Source organism: Uranotaenia lowii, chromosome 3 (genome assembly GCF_029784155.1).
Source record: "Uranotaenia lowii strain MFRU-FL chromosome 3, ASM2978415v1, whole genome shotgun sequence".
Taxonomy (NCBI): Eukaryota; Metazoa; Arthropoda; class Insecta; order Diptera; family Culicidae; genus Uranotaenia; species Uranotaenia lowii.
The window spans coordinates 369,498,858-369,525,715 of record NC_073693.1 but is presented as its reverse complement, the minus strand read 5'-3'; the positions used below and the strand labels follow the sequence as shown (position 1 = coordinate 369,525,715).

The window sequence follows — 26,858 nt, the reverse complement described above, 5'->3', positions numbered from 1 at the left end:
TTTTCCTGTTGTCAAAATCCGTGTCACGCGTTGTTCGCCATCTTGGAAAAGTCAAACATCCCCTCTCGCTTGCTTCGATGGTGTTTGTGAAGCGTCTTTCGGGTTGTGGTATTGGTGCTGGGAAAGTCCTATCGCCAGTTGGGAGGCTCGCTGTAAATCGGGTCGCTTGCTGCGATATCGTAAAAATAAACTACCACCACATTCGTTTGGATTTGTGTGTGTGTCAGCGTGTGTTACGCGAACTGTGCACAATTTCCCTTTTGTTTGTGCCACCCCGAGATTTGTGACGACGACGACTGTCCGCGACGATTGCAAAGAATAGGAACGACGGCGCTCTGTTCTGTGTCCAAACACGATAGTGTGTAAATTAGAGAATTATCGCCCCCCTCGCGTTCGCGTTAGTTTTTTCTCGGTTTTGCGGATTTTCCACCGGATGTAATATCTCGCAGAAGGGTTGCGTTTTTAGTTTCGAAATAGTTTTTCACATTTCGCTGTTCGGTTGACGTTTTTGATGGGATTTTTCTTCGCTTCTTGTCGGATGGTGTGTCGAAGCCCTTTTGTCCTTTCCCGTTTCTCTCGTGTCTCGTGCCTTGCACGTTCCCGTTTCGACGATCCTGCTTACTTCGGTTTGGTTGTGTGTAAGTGTACATATTTTCGAGTGAGTTGTAGCAGGCCGTGAACAAAACCATCAGCAGAGAAATTTCCTTTGGAGGGTGTTTGGAATGTGTCAAAGCAGGCTTTGAAGAAGAAGAAATTTTTGACGGAAAAGTGTGCTAAATATTTCATCCTAGTAAGCTTTGATGTGCGTTTTTCGGAGTGTTTGAATGAATCAGCTAAAATTTGTGTGTGCTTCATCGGTGCTTCACTAGAGCTAGGGCTACTATGAGTAACCGAAAATGTGCAAAGTTCGACGGGCAGCCAGCTGATGCTTGCCAGGAGCCTACTACGACGACGAAGACGACGACGACGGCCAAGGATTGTCATTCATCTTGCGGAATTGGAGTACAACTATGAGTAGCGATCGATAAGCTGAAGGAAAAAAAGGTGATTAATCACATGATTTGACGTTTCAGAGACACTGTATCTCAATACAATTCGGGCGATTTTGCGTAACTACCAAGTCTACCGATAAATCTTCATTAACCTTGACCCAAAAAAATGTCCGCTGTTTGCTCAATGGTGGCGTCTCGAAGCACAACGTAAGTGCAAAAAGTCACCACAACAGATCGATAAAGTTCGCTACCTCTTTCGGGATGAGTTGTAATTTAATACAATTTCCGGAACCCTTCTTTTTTGTCGTTTATTTTGGGAACCCCAAATGTTGAATACTTTCGAGTTTTAGGCAAACACAAACATGGGGATTCACATTCGCCGAGAAACTTTCTCGACGAATACCATAACAATAACCATATTTCTGGTGCGTTGCCTCCAGTCTACAAATTCCCTCATCAGCCGCAGTGGAGAAAAAGTTGCTTACATAACCTCCAAACGTTGAACTCCTGCCTGGATCCAGCCAGCCAAAGGACAGCTAGCAGACACATTACGGACAGTCCTCATCCTGCCGCCTTTGGTCGTCGTTGTTCCAGTCATCATCATCATCATCCCGAACCACTGTCTGTTTTCAATGGTTAGGATGCGAAGTTTCCGTTTTCCAAAACATCCCCTCCTCCCCTTTTCCATTCGTAACGCATTCTAAGCGGAGAAGCAACAACAAACCAAGGGGTGGGTGGGTAAAAACCAAAAACAGCGAAAAAAGGAATCTAATCAGCTGTCCGACGCTTCCCCATTTAGTAAAAAGAAATAAAAAAAAAAAACAAGGCGTTCGTCTAAAATCTAACGACCTCAGAACACTAATGGACGGACTCGTAGGAATTGTTATTGTAATAGACATTCGATTTAAATGCTTTTCTCTTCGTGCAACAGCGCGAAAAAAGTGCTTTATCGATTTTCCGTCAAAAACCATCCAATTGTTGTTGGCTTTGTGTATTTTTTTTTTCGATATTGTTGCCTATCGCATCAAAATCATGGCATACTTTTCCCCGCACAAATGGGATATGTATTTTCATTTCTTGATTTTTCCTCTTTTTTATGTTCTATTGTTAGTGTCTTTAGTTGGCATATAACAAAATCCCCCATTTAGTATTGGTTTGTTCGCTCGAAGATGATGTGTTTACGATAACAACCAAAAAAAAAGTGCTGTACAATTTTTCTCCTCGTTTTTAACAGGAGCTGTCACGTGCACGTGATGGCTTAAGATTGGCAGTGAGTTACATGGGTGGAAAGACACGTTTCGTGATTTAAATGGGAAAACGGAATTGTGTCATTTCTGGTTATGTGTGACCTACCCACAGAAACCTCCAATTGAACTCAACGTTAAAAGTCTGTTTAAAGATTCGGTTGGAATATTTTGGTTTTTTTTTTTCTAGAAAAGTTTTATACGTTTTTTTTGACAAACTTTAAGGATGATTTTTTTAAAAAAATTAACGATATAAATATCTTCAAACAATATAAGTAACACACCAAAAGGCGATTTATTGAATTGATAAACCTTTTGACCATATTTTCAATAACCGTCAGAGTATCCAAACTCTGTAAGGAAACTTGGAATTGGGAAACATGAGAGCGTGCTGTTGAATTTCTTAAAATAAGCGTATAGAATAAGATACATTTTTTCCAGTCCAGAGTGCATTGAAACTTCTATTGATTGGAACTACTTTGAGTAACTGTTAGGAGAAAATCATAAAGTGTTCGAAGTTGACGCAAGTTATTATTAAATTTATGAAATTAATTTGCGGCTTTATCGGTGAGGGTTAAAGAGTTGAAATGAAAGACGGATAGAAGATCAGAAGAAAATTCTTTGGTGGTGAAAAGAGCAAAGACCATTTGAAATAGAAGCTTGACCACATACTAAATACTTTGTCCAGCACCAATTATTATTAAAATTTCGGCAAATCGTCAGAACAATAAAAACGAATAAATATATAAATAAATAAATAAACATTTTTTTATTTTCTTTAAATTGTAATCGAGAAGTTTATATGGGAAATCCAATGAGGTTTTAAGATGATTTATAAGAAAATCTACAATTTCTCGTTAATCTAAAAAAAAGATACAAATTAGAAATAAGGAATTTTCATTGCTGCAAAATTTTTGCCTGATCGGTGAATATACAGAGGTGCCACAAGGGCTCTGCATTGCTCTTTTGACCCTCAACTTTCGTCGTTATTGAAATTGTTGTATGTTTGTCATATGTGTTATTTTTGAAATTTTTGTAATTTAAGAAAAAAAAATATTTTTGAAGGTATTACAAATTAAATATTTTGAAAAAAAATTGTCAAAAAATAGATTGACAAAAATAGTATAGCATCAAAAATGTTATAGAAATTACAGAAAACACAAAAATAAAAACAACGACAACAATGACGAATATGAATTAAAAAAAGGAAAAAAAAAACAAAGAAAAACTTATTTTACAGAATTGAAAACAATGAAAAACTGACCAAAATAACGAAAATGAAACAAATTATACAAAAAAATAAGAGAAAGAACCAAAAAAACAAAAGTGACAACAAGCGAATAACTAAAAATACTAATATTACTAAAATCACTTCGATAACTTGAAATACTCATGCGATGACTAAATTCACTTAAATCAATAAAATCATTGGGCATACCTTCAAACAATAAGAATTCAAATTACTTTAATTACAAAACTAACAAATTGTAAAAATTGTCGAAATATCAAAAGTTAAGCAGTTGTCGAATTTTCGAATTGTTAAAAATGGTCGAAATATGCAAAAAGTCTAATTTAACTAAATTTTCAAGGTTTTCAAAATTGTCAAAATTATCAAAATTGTCAAATTTGTCATAGTTGTCAACGTTGTCAAAGTTGTCAAAATTATCAAAATTGTCAAAATTTTCAAAACTGTCAAAATTGTCAAAATTTTCAAAATTGTCAAAATTGTCTAAATTTTCAATTTGTCAAAATTGTCAAAATTGTCAAAATCGTCAAAATTGTCAAAACTGTCAAAACTGTAAAAATTGTCAAAATTGTCAAAATTGTCAACATTATCAACATTGTCAACATTGTCAAAATTGTCAAAATTGTCAACGTTGTCAACATTGTCAAAATAGTCAACATTGTCCACAGTGTCATAACTGTCAAAACTGTAAAAACTGTCAAAATTGTCAAAATTTTCAAAATTGTAAAAATTGCCAAAATTGTCAAAATTGACAAAGTTGTCAAAATTTTCAAATTTTTCAAATTGTCAAAAAATTTAATCATATCTTTGAACAAACCTAATGTTGAACTACAATATGGACAACAATCGCAAACCATCAAAGCAGGCAACGACGTCGGCTTTTCAAATCGAGAACAACGCGTCGTCTACGGATGGCGACGACGGACAACGAAAACGACGACGACGACAATGACTTGGAGCCAGCCAGTCGCCAGACAGTAGCGCAAAAATCTTTTGAATTGGATGAGTAAATCCACTTTGAGAGGGAATAAAAAAAATCAGCGTGACAAAACATAAAAAATGACTTTTACACTTACACTTGGAACGGTGAAGTCAAAGGGGGAAAAGTGATGAAAAACAACAGAGGAGTTGATGTAAAACTCTCAAAATGAGCGTTTTAAATGAAAATAAGCGAAGGTCATCGATTTGAGTAGGCGGCGGAGTTTATCCAAATTAATTATGCAATCTACGAGAAAGTGGAACATTTCTGTCGGTCAGTCAGTGCTCGCAATGAATAATTTCCCATGACTGGTGACTGGTGGCATGCTTCCAGGTTTGCCCCGTTGACAGCCAGCGTCTGAATGGACCGGCCCGGGTCGACAAATTTTCGATAGCTAGCGAATATAAACCGACAAATTATGTCAAAAAGGTTAGGTAAATCCCCGCCCTCGCAGCAACCGAAACACAAGATTTATGAGACAAGTCAAGCCGCGCCGTATAATTAAGGTGGACTTTGTCGGTGTTTTTCTTGACGTGTTTTCCGACCATTTAGAGCGATTCATTTTCCCATGAAGGAAGCTAGCAAGCAAGCGGCCAATTCGGTTTAGTTCAGCAGATCAAAAGCTGTATTTTCCAAGTTGCTCCAAATGGTTGGCAATGGTCCATCAGTTTGATCTTAGTTGGCGGTGTTGACAGGCTGCCATCATCGTTGTCGTCGATGTCTCGTTGAAGAAATAGACCATCGGGCTCGAATCCTAGTTGGCGCTGCATCAACCGAAATTAATATTTTATATCGGAAGCACTCTCGAAGATTGGTTCCATTTGTTGCATAAATCTAAGCAATTCATGCTGGTGTTAGCAATCGCTGGAAAATATTATTTCTCATTCTGATCAGTCGACCGTCTGTCGAGTTTCCCATTCGTTGCAATCGTTTGAAATTTGTTTTCCTTAAAAATACACGCTTGAAGAATGTTTCTAGCTGTGAAAATCTTCTTAAAGTTGAACGCACAGTTTGAAAGTTGCAACCATCGTTGACGACTTTCCAGACGATTGCTTTGATTCGATGCACGCTGAATGTGCTGACATAGAAATATCGAATGAAAACATATCGGGGAGCCGAGATCCTTGAATGATTCCACTCAAAATATTATGCATAAAGCAGCTTTGTGCTGTTTTCCCACTCCATCATGATCCGCAACTTGGCAACAAAGATATTAAACCAAGTAGCTTTTTTCACTTTTTTTATCCGTTCTCATGCTCAACTCAACTGAACATATTCCTTTCCTACCGTTCCGAACATGGTTTTTCAATTTTCCAAAAGCTTATAGTGGAGTAGGTATATGTACCGGTAAGTTGTTCGATAAGAGCCAACGGAAAAGTTGCGAAACCAAAGATTACCTTTTACAGAACAGAAAAAATATTTATTTCGTGCAAAAATCGATTCACATCACATAAAAAAAACTAAGGTACCTTTTGTTACTTTATTCCGCAGCCTAATGTCAATGGTTTCACTGTCAATGTCTACCGAACAAATAATAGAACTGCAGACGAATCAATGATGGTGATTCATCCAATTTTCCGCAACCGACAGACACGTTTAATTTTCCCTCATATTTTCCGTGCACCCCACACGAGACGGTTGTTATTTTCCCCGTTTTCGCCCCCCAAGTTTGCGCCAACAGAACAACACAAATTAAAAACTGGCAACATTTAGAACTTTTACCAAAAAACCACAAACACAGCAGGCGTGTTGCCTTTGGTTGGTTTGGGGGAAACTTTTTGGCCGCCAGCCAGGCTGGAAACTGTTTCGTCTGCCAAGCCAGCATCCACCAACCAGTATTTAGCTATCTAGTGTGGTGGTCGGCAACCGGATATGTGTCCTAGCTCCAGCATTACATGTGCGCATACACACGTTGTTGAGGATGGTTATCAGAAGCAAACGAAACAACAAAAAAAGAAACAGGTTTTTTATGCGTACAATGTTCTCGATAGGTTATGTTCCGGCAAGTATCATATCCTATGCTACAAAGTACCTACAACGATCATGAGATGAGTGGCGCATAATGGGTTGGCAACGTTTCATTGTCTGCTGTATTTTTTTTTCTTACAAGATATAAGTTTCAAAGGTTGCTTTGATGGTTTTTTTTAACTTGATTGTCGCCGCTTTGGGCAATTAAAGAAGCATAAATTAGAAAATAAAGTATGTTGTTGTCAAAATCTACTCATGCATGATGATCAATAGGAATAATTGCACTTAACAAATTTAAAAGTGGAAAAAAAGACTTGAATGTTGAAACCCACGAGCTTTTAAAGATAATCGAGTAAGTTACCTTTATACAGAACAAGTATCGATTTGATCATATTGCGAGGTAATAAAAATTCCACACATTTCAAAATTTCATAAATTTAATTTATCTAATATTTTACTTAAAACATAACTAATACTAGTCTAGTCATAAACTTTCAAGAGCCCCATTCAGCTGTCATATTACTTTACAACGTAGAAATCTAGATCACAAAAATATTTACAATGGCGTTAAGCAAACTAACGCTTGACTTGATTAACATTATTGGTCCCTAAATTAGTCACAGTCAGAGTAAACTAGGGAGTCATTTAGGACTTCTGTGTTCTTCAGCAATATTTTTTATTGTTAACACCTAGGGAAAGTTCTCCCATCCATTCTAGTAAATCCCTGAAAAAAAATCGTGTATATTTCCAGGTTGCACGAGTTTTCAATTTCGAATTTAGAAAAAAAAAAGTCAGATAGCCCGTATTTTCTAGAGAAACCCGGATCTTGTTCGGATTTGTAGGCATGTAATTTGTAAAATCATACAAAAACTCAAATTGAAGAAAAGTTGTAATTTTTCTAGGTGTCATCAATATAAACAGAAACGTTGCTTCGGCAGCCATTCAACAAAAATTTAGTGTCGTTTAGCAGCTTATATGAAGAATCAACGAACTAAGTCGGAAGAGGAGGCCATGATTCGTTGACTACGGGCGCGTTTGATTTTCATTCCGTTTTATTTTTATTTTTCATAATTTTAGTGATCAAATTGATTCAAAACTTGAAAAAATAGAAATATCGCACTTCCAAATGTTAATGTGTGTTGAAAGTGATCGTCAGGAAAGTAACAGTCTCTCTCGGCGAAGTAAAGGCTGTGGGCATCGTGTTCCTTAGGCGCTGTGTAGATTGGGAATTCCTCAAGAGCTGACTGAGAAGCTGAATCGATCAACGACTATCAGGGCCCAAAGATTATTTGCTGAGTTCGTTTCATAATAATAATTATACGTAAATTTAAAAGACTGAATGTTTTCTGGAAATTTCTCATGGAAATCTCCAAATTTTCAATACATGTGAGTATCTAAGATTTTCAAGAAGAGTTGCCTGAAAAAAGATTGTAAGTTCCAGCTTTATCTGGCCCAGCAATTTGTGTTGAATGGTTATCAATTTTTTTTAAAGTCTATTTTCCATTTCTGATGGCTTTTCGTTTATTTTTTGTTTATCACTTTTTTGTGACCCACGTGTTTAAACACTTTTCGGAGTGCTGCGGTTGGAAAAAAAAAATCTGCGATAGTAGGGCGAACGTTCTTAACGCATTTAGGTATTAGTAAGGTTGAAGTAGGAAAGTGAACTTTCAAAGAAATTTTTGGTTCCGTTATTCGTAAGTACAAAAGTTTGTCTAATAAATTCTTTTATATTTACCATGAAAGGGCAAAATTCCAAAGATTGCATGAATATTCCAATAACGTTCTTTCCTTTGAATTTGTCTTTCCAAAAACGAACAATGGCGCTATATTCATAGTCGCTGACCAGAAATGGGGAGCAAAAAAATTCAAAAATAATATGTTCTAAATTTGAAATTTCTTTGTAAAATAACCACATTTCCACCACATAAGAAATATTTATCGGAGATAAGTTATATGAAGAATCAACGGACAGAATCAGTTTTGCCGTTATGTAGATATGCTTTCCGATGATAAGAACGCAATTTCGACTCCAGAAATTGACGATCTTTGTTCTGAAAAGTTCAGCTGCATTTTCGACACCGCTGGTTCAATATCTCCTAAGGAATAAGTTGAGCCGCTTGTAACATTTCTCTCCTGAACACTTCGCTTAATCAAATCCTAGTGGATGACGGAACCATCCTAGAGGCAACTGCTGGACTAAAAAACAGTTTATCCGCAGGACCTGCTGACATTTGCGTAACTTTCGTTAAAAGTTCCATACAACGTTTGCTGACTCCCATTAAAAAAATCTTTCAAGCATCGCTTAATGAATCTACTGAAAGAAGCCATCATGTTCAAAGTTCACAAAAAAGTGACAAAAAGGACATCAACAAGTATTACGAAATTTCAGTTTTAAGTGCAACCGTTAGCTAAATAGTCATCATGGGTCAAAACTTCTTGTTTTGTAAATTTTTTTTTACTAATGAGCAGCTCGGGGTTTTGCCTACGCTCTCGTCAACTACAAAACTGTTAACGTTCACATCTGCTTTGCTATAGAATCTCAAACAGAAGTCATCTACATTGACTCTCAGCTGCATTCGAAAACACAGTCCGATTGGAAGAATCTAAGTCCGATCGATTTTTTGCTTCATCTAGAGTTCCTCAAGGAAGTTATTTTGGACCAATTATATTTCTATCTTATTTTTTATATTTGAACGACGTGCTGTTGCTACTCGGCGAAGCCAAACTAAAGGGTGTTTCATTATGTCTAAGCATGACTTTGATACAACCCTGCTGATTCCGGATGACGTTTAAACAGCTGTTTTCAGCTGTGTGTTATTGTTTGCAGATCAACTTAAAACTCTGTGTATCGTAAACTCCAGTTTTGATAATTTCCGTGATCCCCAATATTTCGCTGAGTCAGTAGGCGAATATAAAAAAAGGAATTTCTTGTTCAATTGTCGAAAATTCCATAAATATTTTCAATATAAATTGCTTCAAGTAAGGTTACTTGTTATGGAACTACTAAGATTGAATTATGGACGACCCCTTCTTAGCATTCTCCACCATTTTCCATGCTAAATTATTCACGCGCGTAAAAAAACGTTTACAGTTTTTTTTTTCAAAAAGTTTCAACTAGCGCAGCTTTGCGCACTGTCAGGCTATATTCAGTGGAATGCTTATGAATTTACTTAAATTTTGATTATAGTCACTACAAAACTGTGGAAACAAAACTTTTATCCATTACTTTTTTCACAAATCCATAACACTTAGCCTGCTGTGATCACATTTAACTCTTTTAGGCCGGAACATATATCATTTTTTTTCTTTTTGTCACCCCTTGCCCCCTTCGATTTTTCTGATAACCCGAAGTGGGAAATAAATAAAGTACAAGTTATTTCAAAGAAAATAAATTGATAAATTCTTCGAAAATTCAAAACTTTGCAAGAGCGAAAGTCAAACTCGATATCGATCTGAAATAACGCGATTTTTGAATTTTGAACAATGCGGATTGTATGAAAGTTTTTTGCATGTTTAATGTGTTCCAATTTATTGAAAATTCCGAATGGAATATCCGCTTAGAATTTTCTTAAAATTCATGTGTCAGTCATGTACAGTAGTTACTACAAGGCACACGTAGAATCGATGTGATGCAACAAAAGCTTAGTTTACGTGTAAAATGTATATTTAATTTCAAAATAATTTGGGTGTAAGGTAGGGACCATGTATGGGATTGAGGAAAGGAGTAGGATTGGTCGATCTTGAATCGATCCTTGGAAAATTGATCTTTTCAACAAAATATTTCGATTTTTTCTGATCGATTCTTCAGCCTGGAAAAAATCGATAAGATCGGTTTATCTCCGATTCGATCTTTCGAATTGGAAAGCCGGAAACGTCTAGACTCTAGAATCAATTTTAAATATCGATTTAATGCTGAACAGTGCCATCTTTATAGCATCTAATCTAAATAGTTACTATAATTAAGGTTGGCTGAAATTTATGTGTGCAGATTTTGATATATTTAATTCAATTTCATTAATTTATTCATTGAAATGACGGTAGCCTTAAAATTTACATGTAAACGTTGCACAAGTTTGAGCATATCGTAGCTACCTGCACCGAAACAAATTGAGTCTAGTTTAAATTGAGAAAAATCGATTTATCAGCGTCACATATAAGAGAAGCAACGTCTGACCCCTCTAAAAATGAAATATCTGGTCACATCGCCGGAAGCATGGACAAAAAAAAATCCTCAGCACTGTTCCCTGTCTCAATGTAAATCCAACAAAACAACATTTGATTTGACGCCCACTGAATCGCGATAAACGGTATGAATGACTTGAATTTTGTTAACAAGTTCTCTAATTGCGAACAAGAACCACCTAACCAGAGAAAAAAAGTTGATGAGGTTGTAATTTAGCTACGACCGCAAAGTAAACGTAGAATTACAATAATTCTTGTCGATGTAGTGCTTGAATAAAATTTGAACTCTGACCATGCAACATAATGCAACATTCTGTCGATGGAACAGTGGATGCATTCTATGAAACATTGTACAACTTATTTCATGAATTTGAACCACGTCACCGTAACACCACGACCACCGTAAGTCGGCAACCTTGGTGGACAAATGAGCTCCGTAACTTACGCAACAGACTCCGTAAGCCCGCAATCGCTCCTTCAGTACCAAACCCGAAGAAAACAGCAATAGTCTACGAGCCACTGAGAGTGAATATAACGATCTGCTTACATCGACTTATGCGGCGTATCTGGAAAGGCTGCAATCAAACCTAAAGGAGAATCCGTCGTCGTTTTGGACTTTTATCAGGACTCAAAAAACGTCAAAACGCATCCCGGGCAACGTGGAGTATAAAGGACGTGTAGCATGCACAGCTGAGGAAGCAGCCAATCTGTTAACAGACTTCTTTAAAAGTGTATTCCGTACCGCCTCTCCTTCATCACATCCTGAAAGATTTCACTTCGTGCCAACGTACGACGTGACCGTTCCGAACTTTCGTTTCTCTACCGTAGATGTATTCACAGCACTTAATAGTTTAGACACTACCAAAGGTCCTGGAGTAGATGGACTAACACCATTTTTCCTGAAAGGTTGTTCGGAAGCGCTGGCTGCACCTATTACACTGATTTTCATCCGTTCGCTAGCTGAGGGTACGTTCCCGTCAGCATGGAAGACTGGCAGCATGGACATGGTACCAATTGACAAGGCAGGAAGTATCCAACTTGTTGAAACTATCGTGGAATTTCGATACTTTGTGTTCTCGGAAAGGTCTTTGAAACGCTCGTCCATCGGTTTTGAGCAACGCTGCAAAACCATTGATCAGCTAATTCCAACATGGCTTCGTTGAGCAACGTTTAACAACGACAAATCTAATGGACTATACTAACACGCTGTTCCCTGCAGTTGAATCTCGTCGCCAGGTATACTCCATATATGTAGATTTTTCAAAAGCGTTCGATCTAGTTCCACATACCCTTGTAATCGACAAACTGTTACATCTGGGCTTTCCGAGGTGGATAGTTGAATGGTTGAATTCGTACCTGTCAGACCGCAAAGCATTCGTTCAAGTGAATCACGAAGCCTCAGCGCTATTCAACATCACCTCAGGGGTTCCTCAAGGGAGCGTGCTCGGTCCGCTAATTTTCATCCTATACATTAACGACCTCGCATACCGTTTAAAATCTGGGAAATTATTCAAAATCTTCCGAATAATAGCTTCCATCGTAGATTGTACTGCCTTGCAAAATGATATCGATCATCTCCTGATGTGGTGCGATGAAAACGGAATGGCCGTTAACATCAAGAAATGTAAAGTAGTTTCATTTACTCGGTGTCTGACTGTCCTTGAGCGAGTTAGTTCGATTCGTGACTTAGTTGTGGTAGTTGATAGCAAACTAAGATTAAACAAACGTGCTTCGCTAACTGCAGCCAAAGCATTTTCTGTCCTGGGCTTCATTCGCCGCAACGCAGCATTTATCACTGACGTTTATGCTCTCAAATCTTCATACTGCTCATTGGTGCGTAGTGTACTTGAATACGCAGCGCCAGTTTGGGCACTGTATCACGTCACACATGCCCTCAAACTAGAACGAGTCCAAAAATACTTTATCCGATTCGCCCTTCGTCAGCTTCCTTGGACTAATCCTGCTGAGCAACCGCCGTATTCTTCACGCTGCTTGTTAATTGGCTTAGAAATGCTTTCGGCTAGACGCCTTACATTACAGCGAATATTTATATTTGATCTTCTTACAAATCTGATCTGATTTGATCTTCTTACAAATCGTATCTGAGCTTTGCTTTCAAATATCAATATTAACACCCCTTCTCGTAATCTCCGAAACCATGTTGGGCTTGTGTTACCATTTAACAGGACAAGCTATGGATACAACAATCCACTCAGTACTTGTATTCAAGCATTTAATGTTGTTTTTGAATTGTATGACTTTAATATAAGTAAGGTTGTCTTTGTGAATAGAATTAAGAATTTAGGTTAAGATTCAGTCTGTACGAATAATTTCGAAGACGAAGATCAAATAAATAATCCAACCATAAGACATAATCTTACCATGCAACTTCATTCGACCATGTGACATAATCTGACCATGCAACATAATTACACCATGCAACATAATCCGACTACCATTATGGTCCGACCATGTGACATAATGGGATCATGCAACATACTCCGACCATGTGACATTGAAATCGACCATGCAAAATTATCCGATCAGGTAACATAATTGAGCCATGCAACGTAATCCGACTATGTGACATAATCGGGTTATGCATCATATTCGGATCATGCAACATAATCGGACCATGTAACATAAACCGACCATGCAACATAATCGGACCATGCAACATAATTCGAACATGTGATATTATCGGACCATGCAAAATGAACTGGCCATGTGACAGATGTCTTATTGACAAGACGATATAAATGGTGATGTGAGTTCGATTCCCACTTCCCAACGGCACGGTTTTTTTTATTTTCTTATTTCTGGGATGAATTATCCAATAGAAAGAAAATCCCTTAAAATGTTTTTCGTTTCGCTTGAATGTGATGATCATGAATCATTTTGGTTGGGAACTCGAGTCTTTATGTCAGTAGTGCATTTTTCAAACATAGGTATCATCTTTAGCACATTTTCGGTACAGAGAAAATGGGATTCAATTGGATTTTTGCAACCTCTTTTATGGGTGTAGGCAGGGAAAACCAAAACCCATCGAGAAGCGGGCATCGGTGTTTTCTTCCTTTTTTTCTTTTGGCTTCGTGATGCTGTTATAATCCTTTAGATGTGATGTCTGTTAAAGAAGCTTTTTTCGTGACGCGAGATCCGTTTGCAAATTTCAATTTGCCCCCTTCAGTATTGCTGTAAGACGAAAATCTACGTCAAAATGGCTCCTTTCATAATTTTATATGAGGATCTTTAAAATTATTTGCTTGAACTACAACAGAAATTTTCAATTAGAAAGCTAAAAGCTCCACTACAATATCTTGAATCGATTGGAATCAATTTTGACAGTTCTTTTGTATCGATTGGAGTTTTGTGTTACATGTAGTTCACTAGACAATCCTAGACAGGAGACCACCTGATACCGATCGAATGTCAATGTCCCTTAAAACTAAGTCAACATCCATAATGATGAGTCTTTGAGTCAACATCCATCACTGGGTTAAACTTAAAAAGGGGTTAAAGTGTAAAAAAAACTCAGCTGGATACCTTCTCTAAATTAGATTACTGTTTCAGGAAATAAATAACTACACCGAAAAAAACCAAAATTTTGCATGCATAATATACCATAATCAAATGTAAATTTCCAAGAGAGTAATCGCCCTACGGTTCAATATTTTAACTTCTCATTGATAACGATGTAAATTTAAGCTATTTATAATCAATACAAAAATGGGTAAAAAAACGATGATTCAAATATTTACCATGAATTCAGTCAGTTGAAAATCCCATTGTTTAGAAACAAGGTTATAAGCTGATGATTACAAATTAGTTGACTGACATCAGCTCAAGCTAAAAACCAAAAACATAACTGAAAGTGAATCCGACAGCTCGTTCGGTTTCCTTTAACGTTCAAAGACAAAACAACGAATGATTGACACTTGAAATATTGCTACAGTTTGCTTACTGGCTGTTTGTTTTGGTTTTGGGGAAGCTATTTATCCCAAGCTTGCAATTAATATCCCCTACATTTTTAAACATTTTACCTACATTTTTCAACCCATCACTCCTTTAGTCGTCCAAAACGAAGGTCAACCGGATTTAAATGAGTTCCGATATATTTGCGTCATTCGATGAGGTTGAGTTGAGTTTTCTTGGGGTTTTACGCTGCATATTTCGATTGACGGGTACGGCCACTTGAAAATCACAGCATGACTAATTATTCTGGAAACTCTCAAGAGTCTGTCCTTCTTCTGCCTGAAGCTCGAAACCGCACCCACCACACAAAACTCAGCCAGAACAAATGCATTTCAGCACATCGCTGCAGCGATAATTTTCCCTAACGAAGAAACTCATTTTCGTCATTATTTGTGCTTGTTTTTTTCTCTTTTGCCACGTTCTTTGGAAAAGTGCGCTTATGTGTTTTAGTCACAAATATATTAATATGTATAAATATCTGTATGGAAACAAAATTTCGCACTTATATATTTTTCCGTTGATGTTGTTGATGATGTTATTTTATTTTGTGCTGGCGCAACACTTTTCCAAACGGCAGCAAGCAGCAAAATCAGCAACATCAGCGATGTGGTTTTCGGAAACGAGTTTTTCCCCGGTGGAAACTAACCGTGAAATGCTTTCACGGTTGTTTGGGGAGGAGATGTGACAGAAGGAGCGGTTGTCAGTGAGAGAGACGAGATTGGATGTTTTGGAACTATTTTTGTTTTTTTTTGTGAGTTTTTGTGTATTGAAATGCAATTCTTCTCTCGTGTTAATAAGATATAACTTGACAAAATAGTTTTTAATTAGCTTACTTATGTACACCGATCTAGAAAATTCATCACTTGAAAAAGATAACGTGAGACACAGCTTTGAAAATTCATCAGCACATATCAGAGGAGCCTGTTTCTTGTAGATTTGAACTATTATGTCCAAATTTAAAACTTGTCTGAAGTTCTTTTAAATTCTAGTAAATATTAACTATCACATGAGCAAATGATTCATTGAAATTTCTCATCAAAGAAGAACAAAAGACTCTTATCCAAACTTAGGACGGTCAGTCTGTCTATGGTATATTTCACAAACCATTCAGTCTACCGCAAGGAAGTAACTTTGGTCCACTTCTGTTCTTTACTTTTGTGAACCTCTCTTACATTCGTTCTGTGGAGTCAATCAACACAATTTTACCACGATTTACAGTGGCCGCTTTTCTTAACACATGTTTAGAAGCTCACGGATTCAGTAGCTTATAGCAACGGTGAAAATTTAAACGACTATCGGTTTGATGCCAAAAAATGCCTGAAAATGTGTAATTCATGCTTTGTGGCGCGCTATCAAAGTCATGTTTAGCACCTAAAGGTCCATCGCCTTTTTTTTCCTTTTTGAAAGGTACAAGATTTCATTAAGCAGCTCCAATTTCTGGAATAGTTGATAAATGATCAACAAAGTCAAATCTATCACTCTTAGTGTTAATTGAAGATCTTTGGCTCAAAGAATGTCACGTTACAGTTTTTTGTGTTTAAGGGCCATTTTTTACAATGGGCCATTAAGTGTTAAGGTCAACGAAGTATCTTGTAAGTTGTTTGGTGAGATAAAGACCCTACGAACTTTTCCATGACTTTCATTGGATACAAATAACATCTAAAATGTTTCATGTGGACATTATTCTGGATTTTGATTCGGCTTTGATTTTTAGTCAAGAATTCAAACCCCTTTTTTCTGACAATCAATATTTCTTTTACTGAAAAAAATTTTAAATATTGATTTTTCACAGCTTCAAGAGAAGTTCTAATTTTATGCTCCATTATGATGTAAAAGGAAACCTTAATACTCTCATGAACGAGGATGGAACATGCATGTGTTACAAAACCACGCCGTGTGGTCCACGAATGAAACGACCGGATGAAGCCCCGGAATATAAACTACCCGCGTATTTTCTATTATCTTCAACTTCCGGCAGTTTGCGAACATCTTCACACACATTTCACTCACAGACGGGAGGAAAGTGCGAACTGAAAAAAGGAAGGAAACTCGTTCAACCAACCAGCCACAATGAATGAACTCTGCTGCAGCCATCCATCGCTCATACGTGTGGTTAACAAAAATGGTAATGATAATACTGATGATGATGATGATGATGATGGTGATGCTGGTGATAGCGATGGGGATCCTAATAATATCATTCATAAAATACTGAAGTGGAGATAATGTCGATAAGGAACCGTTTTATACGCTCATTTGGTCGTTTGAAGTGGAAGCTGTGAGAGAAGGTTTTTTAAATGTATTTTTTTAAAGATTCAAAACTTGAAATCACAAATATTAGATACAGTTTCAGAATCCAAATTTTTTCGAAATTCCACTAGAATTCTGTAACTTTTTCAGCAGATTCAAGTCCGTTTGTCTGTGATCATCCATGGGTAGAATCCATTCGGATCCCACGCACCCTTTTTTTTTTCTCCTGTGTTCTCGTTTTGCAGCAATTTTCTGTCAAAGCGACCCCTGCCTAGGGTTCGGTTGAGTCCGAAGGAAAGGGGGGATGATCTAACTACCTCCACCCGGAAATGTGACTGTCTTCCATCGGATTAGTGCCAAGTGGAAAAACTTTGGCTTTGCGGTGCGGTGAAAATGCTTCATTTCACATCATCCAACCCATGACACACAACAGTAGCAGCAGCAGCAGCAGCAGCAGCAGAAGGAGAAGCGCTCGTAAGTGGAGCAGTTCGTACATTTTTTTTTCGCTCTCCATCCCCCCTTTCCTTAGCTTTGACCGGGAAAAAATCGGATAAACTCTCTGCCACTTGGCCATTGTCGTCAGTCATTTTACTACAATTTTATATAAGCTTATAAAGATACCGGACCACCTTCAGCGCAGTCTTTTGTCGGTAAGCTTTTTGCATTTTAAAACTACTGTCTTATGTTACACAGAGACCCTTCGGAAGAAACTATACCTTTTTATATTTCAAGATAAGAATAAAAGCTCTTAAGAAAACTTTCTTCATGAAGGAAGGAATTCTGATTTATTGCTCCCTTAAAAAAGAAGCTGAACATTGAATGGTTTTCGACAACCGATGATCATCATCCTGGAAGTTTTTAAGGCACCCGCGTCTTGGAACGACACGATAAAATTATTTTATGATACAATCGATCTGGAATGTTTTTTTTGCCCTCTTCTTCCTGATTCGCTTCCGGTCCATCATCACTTCAACGAGAAAAACTGTGTGAACAAGTTTTTCTTGTACCCACACACGGTGGCAGCAAGAAGATACTTAATTCCCTGCCCGGGACCTCATAACTTATCGCCATCGCCATTTGCTGCTGAACAGTGCTTGAGCAAAGAGTTATAAATTCTTTCTAGTGTTTGCGGATATATTTTCACCAAATGCCCGGAGATACTTTCGGCGATGCGGAATACTTGAGAGGAACTTGGCTAGGTCGATAGGGATGATTTTTGGGAATGGTTTCGAGTAACAAAAAAAAACTTCGTTCCTTATCAGAATTATTTCAAAAGTTACAAAACTGTACAAAATATAGGGTCAAATTTGACCAAATGACAACGGATGCAGTTCATAAAATTGACAAAAACCAAAAAAAAATACAAAATCACATAGCCCATCCTTCAGCGGCCAGAAATAAGTTACTTTGTACACATAAATCTTCAAACAATGGTTACCATCATCATCATTATCAAACAAAGTTTATCTTTTGAAGAAGTTGAAATTATTTAGTATTTAAAATGTTGATATTTTCTTTATTGATTTTCGTGTACCATAATTCCTGGTAATCTACCAAGCTCTTAAGTCGCTCTTGAAAGTTAAATGAACAAAACAAAATCTGCCTTAGTCTTTGATAGCCCAAAAAGTTTATTTTAGGATTTCAGCCAGATACAAAAGTATTTGATTTATTGATTTTTCTGTAAATTTAGCAATGTTTTAAATAAATTCAATAAATTATGCGTTCAAAACACAATCGACAAGTCAAAGCAGTCTTTTCAACTTCCATGTTGTCATGATAGGATTAAATAAATGGCAAAAAATATGTATATGTAATATGTAAACATGCCTCAAAACTCTATTGGTTTGCCATTAGAAAATGACCACCGAAAAAATCATAGCATGCCTTAAACCTCCGTTGGCAACCAAAAAGCAAGCATGCGGTGAACACATTTCATGCGAAGGAAACAAAAATGCACCACCTGAAGATACCATGAATACACTTTTTTTAGTTCTGTACCTTCAGATTTTTTTAACATAAACCTGCACTGATATTTGGTAAAATCAGGGCATCCGCTTGTTGCATAAATATTGGACGCAAACGTGCGTTCCCTTCAATCGCACAACACTTTGTTTTCGAGAAACAAATTCTTAGATGCACAAACCCAACATCACAAAACAACTTTTTTCACCATAAGCCAATATGCAAAACTGATGCAAACCGATCCCCATCATACGGAATACGGCTATAGTATTTTCCGCGTATACAACTGATATTTTCACATTGAAACTTCAAAATTTCCGGAAAAATGACGATTACGAAAAAAAAAACACATTTCCTTCCGTTATTGAGTAGCAAAACCCTTGTCCCACTCGTTTAGCAACTTTTTTTTATGAAATTTAATATATTTCACCGGGTTTTCACCGGAGGAAACTTTTACACTTTATCCCAGCCAAGGTTATTAAATTTACTAGGTTTTCTGACTTTTGCAGTAAGTAGGCGAGGACTGAGCGGTGAAGTGGTGAAGGGCTCGTTATCTTTGTTTACAAATATTAGAAAAAAATTTCGGTCGTGTTTCATAAAAGATTATGGCGTCTTTCTGCGCAGTTAAAAGCTGCCTAAATAAGCGGTCGGTCACCAAACACGGTGGAAAAATTGTGTACCTGAAGTTTCCTAAAAACAGGGAACAATTCAGGGATTGGACAGCATTCTTTGGCCATACGGAAGGATAGATACCAAAATCCAATCACTTCAAGCAAAATTGTTTTTGTTCGTTTCAATTTGGGCAGAATGTTCTTGATTCGAAAAAGGCAAGAAGTCTCGTTCCAAAAGGTAAATTTGGTTCTCATTATTCAGTAGGTTTACGCAATCGAAATGTTTCAATCAATTTCAGCTATGCCAAGTCTCCGCGTACCGCAACCTCTGCGATCTGAGACAGTCTTTGCAGTTTCAATGGACGATTTCTTCAACGGTAAGTGAATCGATTCACAACAGATTTCCGATAGGTTTCTGCAATCATAACGGTTTTTTTTTTCAATTTTAGCTGGATCTGGTCTCCGCGCGCCAGACAACTTTTGTAAAAAGACAACTTTTGTAAAAAAATCTCACCAGGTTTAGGATGCAAAACATTCAAGATGAACGCGACCCTCGGTACAGCTGCCATGCCTTCGTTTTTAAATAGCAAACTTGTCATATGGTGGGCCTATGGTGCCATCCGAAGCGTTTCAGGTCATGGAGGAAGTCATGGCAAACATTATTGTTTCGTGTCACAGAACTTTGGGCTTTTCAAAAATATATTGTGAAAGAAGTATCGAAAACAATTCTCGAAAAATATCTGTCGGGTAGGGTCTCGAACTAACTAAATACATGTAAATGATGGCATCCAACATCAAAAAATTTAATTGGAATTTTTTCTTGCATTCCTTGCAGTTTAAAGAACTCAATAATGATTTTAGTCTATTCTTTTTTGGTTTGAATAAAGAAAAATAAAACACAATGTATTTTCAACTGATTCTTAATTATTAAAAAAAACTCTTTCTGCAATTGACTTCAACTTACAAGCATTATATGAATATCTCCTTTTTTCTTTCAATTTCCATTTTTACTGATTTCTATTACTTAATCACTAGCGTCATAAATTTACACTGTATTCGTAGGTTTCCTGCTGCAATTCTTCAGTTCAAGTTGCAGTCAGCATTCATCAGTTAAAAGTTTCCGATGGGACCTGGGATTCCGTTGAGACACTCTTTTTCACTCAATAATATGTCTGTTTTTCAAATTCACCAGCGAGTCCTTGGGAGTAATTACCCACGCAATTCCCATATAATTTTTCAACTTTTCTGAATTTATATCTGAAAATGTAAAGCGGTGAAATATTAATTTTTCGTTTAATTTAAAAATATAAAAAAAACTAACATACTCTCGCACCACACATCCTGCTGATTCCATCAATACTTCCAACTTCCAATATTTTGCTTGCTTCTCGAGTCTATGATCAGTGTACGATGGTGTTATTCTGCTTCGACTGCCGACTGAGAATTCAACCAACATCGAACTGATGTTCTGCTATTGCCGGTTCTTCACATCGAGATACACAAACTTAGCCACCAATTGCACTCCCCCGGAAGCTGCTTCGGAACTAACTGCTGGACAACTATCAGCTAGTAATGCCGTTTCAGGTCACCAATCGTTTCACTTACCGACAACGAAAACGAGTGAGGGAATGTGAAAATGAACCAACAAAATCAGACCTCAAATAATTATTTGTAAACAAACGCAACGTGTCCATGGTAGCCAACTTGGAAAAACAACATGGCTGATTCGGAAATTTGGTTGATCAGTACACCTACTATATACCCGCCTTGATCCCAGCCTTCACTTTGATACCCTTTTTGGACAATTTTATGTCCATATTCCTATGTTAAATTCAGGATTTTATGAAATTTTCGCGGACGAAAAGAAAAACGCGTGCGTTTGGCAAAAGTCATCGCCTACTGTCCCGGAAGAGTTTAATATGTTTTCGGAACTTTACTAGAAAAAAATGCGTCACTATTTTTTGTGAATAACTTTTGAATGCGTGAAATTTTCAATGACACTACCGAGTATTTTCAAAGTTTGGTGGCAATCTGACAAGTGGTTTTCGAGATACATAAGTATGTTCCAATAAAAAGTAGATAGTCAGAAAAATGTGTGCAAAACTGGTGCCATCCAACACACTATGAACCCTTTTCTAAATGCTGGGTAATATGATAACACTTTTTATGTCCTTGAGGTTTCTCACCTCATATTTATTGAAGTTTTCATAAGTAAGATACATTTTCTTCCTTCAGCACCGATATCACATTTTTTTGCTTTTTATCACTCTACCACAGTGTTTGCGTATGTATATGCACGTTTCTAGAACCAACCAAAACAGGAGGGTACCTATCAAATTCATACGACCTATGGAAGTTATGAAAAAGGGCAAACATTCTTGGAAAATTTTTTACCATACTTAAACGTTGATTGCGCCAATCTTTATTCAAGACTAGCCTCTTCTGCAGATTGTCAGCCATAATAATTAACACTTTTTTGTCTATCGTCTTCTTCATTGGAAGATATCGATAAAACCACTCGTCAGATTTCAGATCGTCAAAACTGATGATAAAATATATGAACGGGGTAGGCTGTGCGTGTATGAGACAGACGTGTTTTTGGGATGAAAATTTTTATTGTCAACATTTGCAAATAAAGACATTTTTCAGTTTTGGTTTTTTCTATAGGCAGGCAATATTTCATTTGTTTTGTTGCGGTGATTAAGTTTGGAGCACATCTTTTCGTGCTTTTCTTTTTCGGTTCGTGCTTGTTCAACCACTCAAATTTGCACCAAGTCGAATAATTTCGAAAATAGACAAATTAATTACAAATCCAATATCCATTCATGGTCATCATTGCATTACACAATTTCACGCAGCGAAAAAAATCTTTTGTTATAAAGGAAATTGTCGAGGGACAAAGGCAAGTTTCCAATAAGGATAGCTTTGCTTAAATTTTGTTTTCCTTTTTTTTAAATAATTTTTCACCTTTGACAGTAGCAGGCTTTGTTTAACTAATAGGAGTTGGGAAAATACTTTTTTGTTCAGCATATAACCTATAAAAATTATTTCCCAAACGATTGCTTTTTCCCCACTTCCAACCAAAATTATAAGCATAAAAAATATCTTTCGTCCTTTTCTCTTTCTTCCAATCTATCTATTGACTACTAGGACGATGCCGACGCTGCCATTGACTTTAAAAGAGAGAATATCAGTTTTGTGCAGTGTAAATGAGCTGTTAATCCCAATCACCATTTATTTGACTTGTGAACAAAATTGATGACCTCGGTAAATCACGGAGTAGCAACCTTGCCAATGGTGTGGATGTGGAACTCAAAAATAATAGATACAAAGATACCTTTTTGATTTTGTCCGTCGATTCCCGGTAGAGTTCCGAATCTTGTAATGGATAATTTTTGGTGGAACTTGTTCTACTGAGCCCCGCTAGCTATCGTGGAACTCAAAGTGATTGTTATCACAATTTGATTTTGGAATAAGTGACATTTTCTACAACCAGACATTTCTGATTTTACGATTTAAAGTGGATGTGAGTAGTTTATTAAGCTAAACTAAGCTAAGCTACACAGTATTAAATAATCTTGTGCTTTTACATGTTTTAACCTGCAAATAAATGGAACAAGTTATTTCTACTAAATTTACATGACTTATGACGTAATGTAAATTACCGAAAAGAGAAAAATGCCATTGTGAATTTACATGACCATAACAATAAAACCGTTCCTGCTCATTATTCTTTTTTAGTTTTTGAATTCATAATTTATCAAGTTCTAGCCATCAGCCTTACAACAAAGCATGATAATGATTAAAAAGTTGTTCAAAATGTTTGTGCTTACTCGAAATTCACGAGCTCCACACTTGAAACAGATTTTTTTTCGGCGCATCAAATCGAACTTGCTGCTTACCAGTCGGCCGTTCGGTGTTTGTTTGTGATACGATTCTGCTACAGGGTGTATCTAAATTTTCTTTTATGTTTCGTTCATAGTTTTTGGACGGATGTTTTTTTTTAAATCATTTTCTTTTTCAATGTAGGTAGCATTATGTTCACCTAGAATGTTTTTTGAATAATATTACTTGATATTAATTCGTTGTACATTTAAATGCATTTGCAAAATGATGGGATTTGAGGAAGGGGTAATGAAGCGAATCATTTGTTGGTATGAATATTAAACAACTCAAAACGATTCACTTATATTTTTAATAGTCCATGAGCCTGATTTTTTTAACTAACGCGTTTATACTTAAATCCAAGAACAAAGAGAAAAATAGCTTTAGTTTGCTAAAATTTTTGTAACAACAAATTAAGAATATTGTTGACTATTTTCTGCAATTTTTTTTATTCTTACCAAAAGTTTGACTACTTTTTGTGCCATTAATTTTTAGATGTTAGATTTCAAATCGACCTTATCGGTTAGAGTTATTCTTATGTTTAAACATGTTTAGAAATGAACAAGAAGGCAACTGTTTAGCTTAGAACAATAAATCACTTCTATCCAATAATGTCTATAAATTTCTCTATAGTAATATACTATTTTTAGGTTTTTTTAATTAAAGCAATAAAACATTTTTTGTTTCTTGGTGAAATTTTTTAAAAAGATTTCTTTTCACTTTTCATTTATTAAAATTGGAAAACAATAAGACACACCCTGTGCGCGACTGCAATGTTTTTTATTTCAAACATCGTTTCATGCAAAAGTCATGTAGAATTACAACAAATTGACCCGAATGAGGAAACGCATGGTTTTTTTCAGGGCTGCGTTATAGTATACAACACATCTGACCGAATTTTACATGAAATCAAATTTTACATGAAATGTAAAACTCAGTATTTTTTTCTGTGATATCTCAATAACCACTCAATAAATTGTAACGAAACTCCACATGTTTAAACATTTATTTGGAATTTTAATAATTTTCATCCATGCAATGAATATATCTTAGAAACTTGAAACTGGGCTATCTTTATTCAAGTAAAAAAAATATTTTATTTTGGGCTTAAGTATATTATGTTCCCATCATTATTCAGATCAATCAGTTATATCAAGAATAAATAAATTTAAAAATAATAAATTTGTATAAAAAATGAAGATTTTCAAACTTTTGGTAGCCTTGAATAATGAATAGGTTATTATTTTTTTATAAGTCACTTTTTTTATTCGTTGTAATTTAAGTAAGTCTTGCTTTAAGAAAAGCCAATAATAAAATAAAAATTGAGAAGGGTTATATCTAAAAAATGTACGTTGACTGAAAAATATGTAAAAACCCAAGGTTACACGACCCTTTGCAATAGTAAGATATGGCTATAATTTTGTACGTGGCTTTCTGAGAGATCTAAAAACATATTTAGCTTGCAGCATCTCTGCTATAAATGACCGCATTGCGGTAATCTTCTAAAAAGTGAATGATTTTAAACATTTTAAATTTATTTCATGTTTTTAATTCAATAATAAATTTCTCATTCCAGGTGTGTATTACTCGATTACAATGGCAAATTCAGAAAAGTTTTAAACGTCTGGTTGGTAAGTAACTATGAAAAAAACAGCAATGACTAAAACAATATGTGTCCATTTTTTCGAAACTGATTAGAAATTTAAAAAAAAAAAATTCACAAACTTCAGATTGGTTTGTTTTCGGTGGAATACACACAAAATAAGTGGTCATTTTGATATCTCTTATGCTAAAAATTTCCAAGAATCTTTGTATGTTCGCGCGATGCTGTGAAGCACGAAAAATCAATCTTATACACTGGCGGCCAAAAGTTTGGGATCACCCACTAAAAAACATGCAAATTTTGATCGTTCATATCTCAGCCGTCTTAGGACATATTGCAAATCTTCTGATCACATTTGAAAGATAATGAGCAGTAGCTATTTCGGAGTTATTTTGCCTAAATATAATGTTTTAGTTTAGAACTTAAAACTTAACCTAAAGTTATGACATTTTCAAAAAATCGCACTCAATATTCAAAGCCGATCATCTCGGGATAGGGTGGACCAAATCTAAAAATTTGAGTGGCATTAGAATCCCTATTCTGTACTTCTCAAAACACAATCAAAAAATTTTGTGAAAAAATTCAAGAATGTACTTGAAATTAATAAAATAGACACTTGAGTTATCGTCCAAAAGTTTGGGATCACCCCTTGGTATGGTGAGTTTGGGATCATTCTTATAAAAACATGCAAATTTATTTTATTCATATCTTTCTTATCTAACATCGTATTGTAGATCTGAAGGGTTCATTTGGAAGCTTAGGAATTGTTGTTTTTTCATAAATTCATTCAAAAATTTTATTTTAAGGTGAGAACTACAAAAAAATCAGAATCATAACTGGAAACTTTCAAAAAAACAATAAATTTCAGGCGATTTTTTATGGTTTTCACTTCAAAATATAATTTTTGAATGAATTTATGAAAAAAAAAAAACAATTCCTTAGCTTCCAAATGAGACCTTCAGATCTGCAATACAATGTAAGATGAGAAAGATATGAATAAAATAAATTTGCATGTTTTTATAAGAATGATCCCAAACTCACCATACAAAGGGGTGATCCCAAACTTTTGGACGGTAACTTAAGTGTATTTTTTATTAATTTCAAGTACATTTTTGAATTTTTTCACAAAATTTTTTGATTGTGTTTTGAGAAGTACAGAATAGGGATTCTAATGCCACTCAAATTTTTAGATTTGGTCCACCCTATCCCGAGATGATCGGCTTTGAATATTGAGTGCGATTTTTTGAAAATGTCATAACTTTAGGTTAAGTTTTAAGTTCAAAACTAAAACATTATATTTAGGCAAAATAACTCCGAAATAGCTATTGCTCATTATCTTTCAAATGAGATCAGAAGATTTGCAATATGTCCCAAGACGGCTGAGATATGAACGATCAAAATTTGCATGTTTTTTAGTGGGTGATCCCAAACTTTTGGCCGGCAGTGTATCTATCGACGCAGGACAGTTTCCCTCAAACGCTATCGCAATCTTCACGGTATCTGTGGTGTTTTGAAACTTTATCAGTTAATACCAACGTTTTTTGAAATAAATTTATCTAAAATCGATTATGCAGAGATAGCGCGACTCGTTGATGAACCGTTGATTTAGCCGAAAAACTTCATAACTTCAGCAAGCATTAATGAAGAACGATGAAATTTTCAGTGAAGGTATCTACTACTCAATGTTGACATGTGCAAATTTTTGTGACGTTCTTTCAGTTGTTGAGATAGTTGAGATATCGTCCAATACAGATGGTTATTGAATAAATTTTTTTGGGCAAGATCGCGAAAAATTCAGGAAAGTCCCAGTGGGAGACTTAAAAAGAGCTGGAAATCAATTATCCTATCAAAGTTCATATGGTAAATCTTTTAAGGAATCCTTGAAGTCTAACAGTGATCAAATTAATGCTAATTCTCACTATTTATGAAGTGAAAATGATGGATTCTCTGAAGGTAGGGAATAT

The 26,858-nt window shown here is 35.9% G+C and overlaps 2 protein-coding genes across 17 annotated transcripts in view; one reads left to right on the top strand and one right to left on the bottom strand.

Annotated features, from left to right (window-relative positions):
- Positions 1–26,858, bottom strand: part of LOC129754380 (uncharacterized protein CG43867-like) — a 691,811-nt gene that overhangs the window by 130,914 nt on the left and 534,039 nt on the right. The gene's annotated exons all lie outside the window — the stretch shown is intronic.
- The window catches only part of LOC129754381 (uncharacterized protein CG43867-like), an 87,996-nt gene that overhangs the window by 6,298 nt on the left and 54,840 nt on the right, over positions 1–26,858 (top strand). For 4 of the 6 annotated variants that reach the window (XM_055750428.1, XM_055750426.1, XM_055750427.1 and 1 more), the window contains exon 1: positions 294–1,044. The exons of 1 other annotated variant lie outside the window; for it this stretch is intronic. The gene's annotated coding sequence lies outside the window, so the exon portion shown is untranslated. Of the gene's footprint in view, positions 1–293; positions 1,045–24,875; positions 24,923–26,858 lie in introns of those variants that run through there. One more of the 6 variants, XM_055750419.1, reaches the window with a different exon arrangement.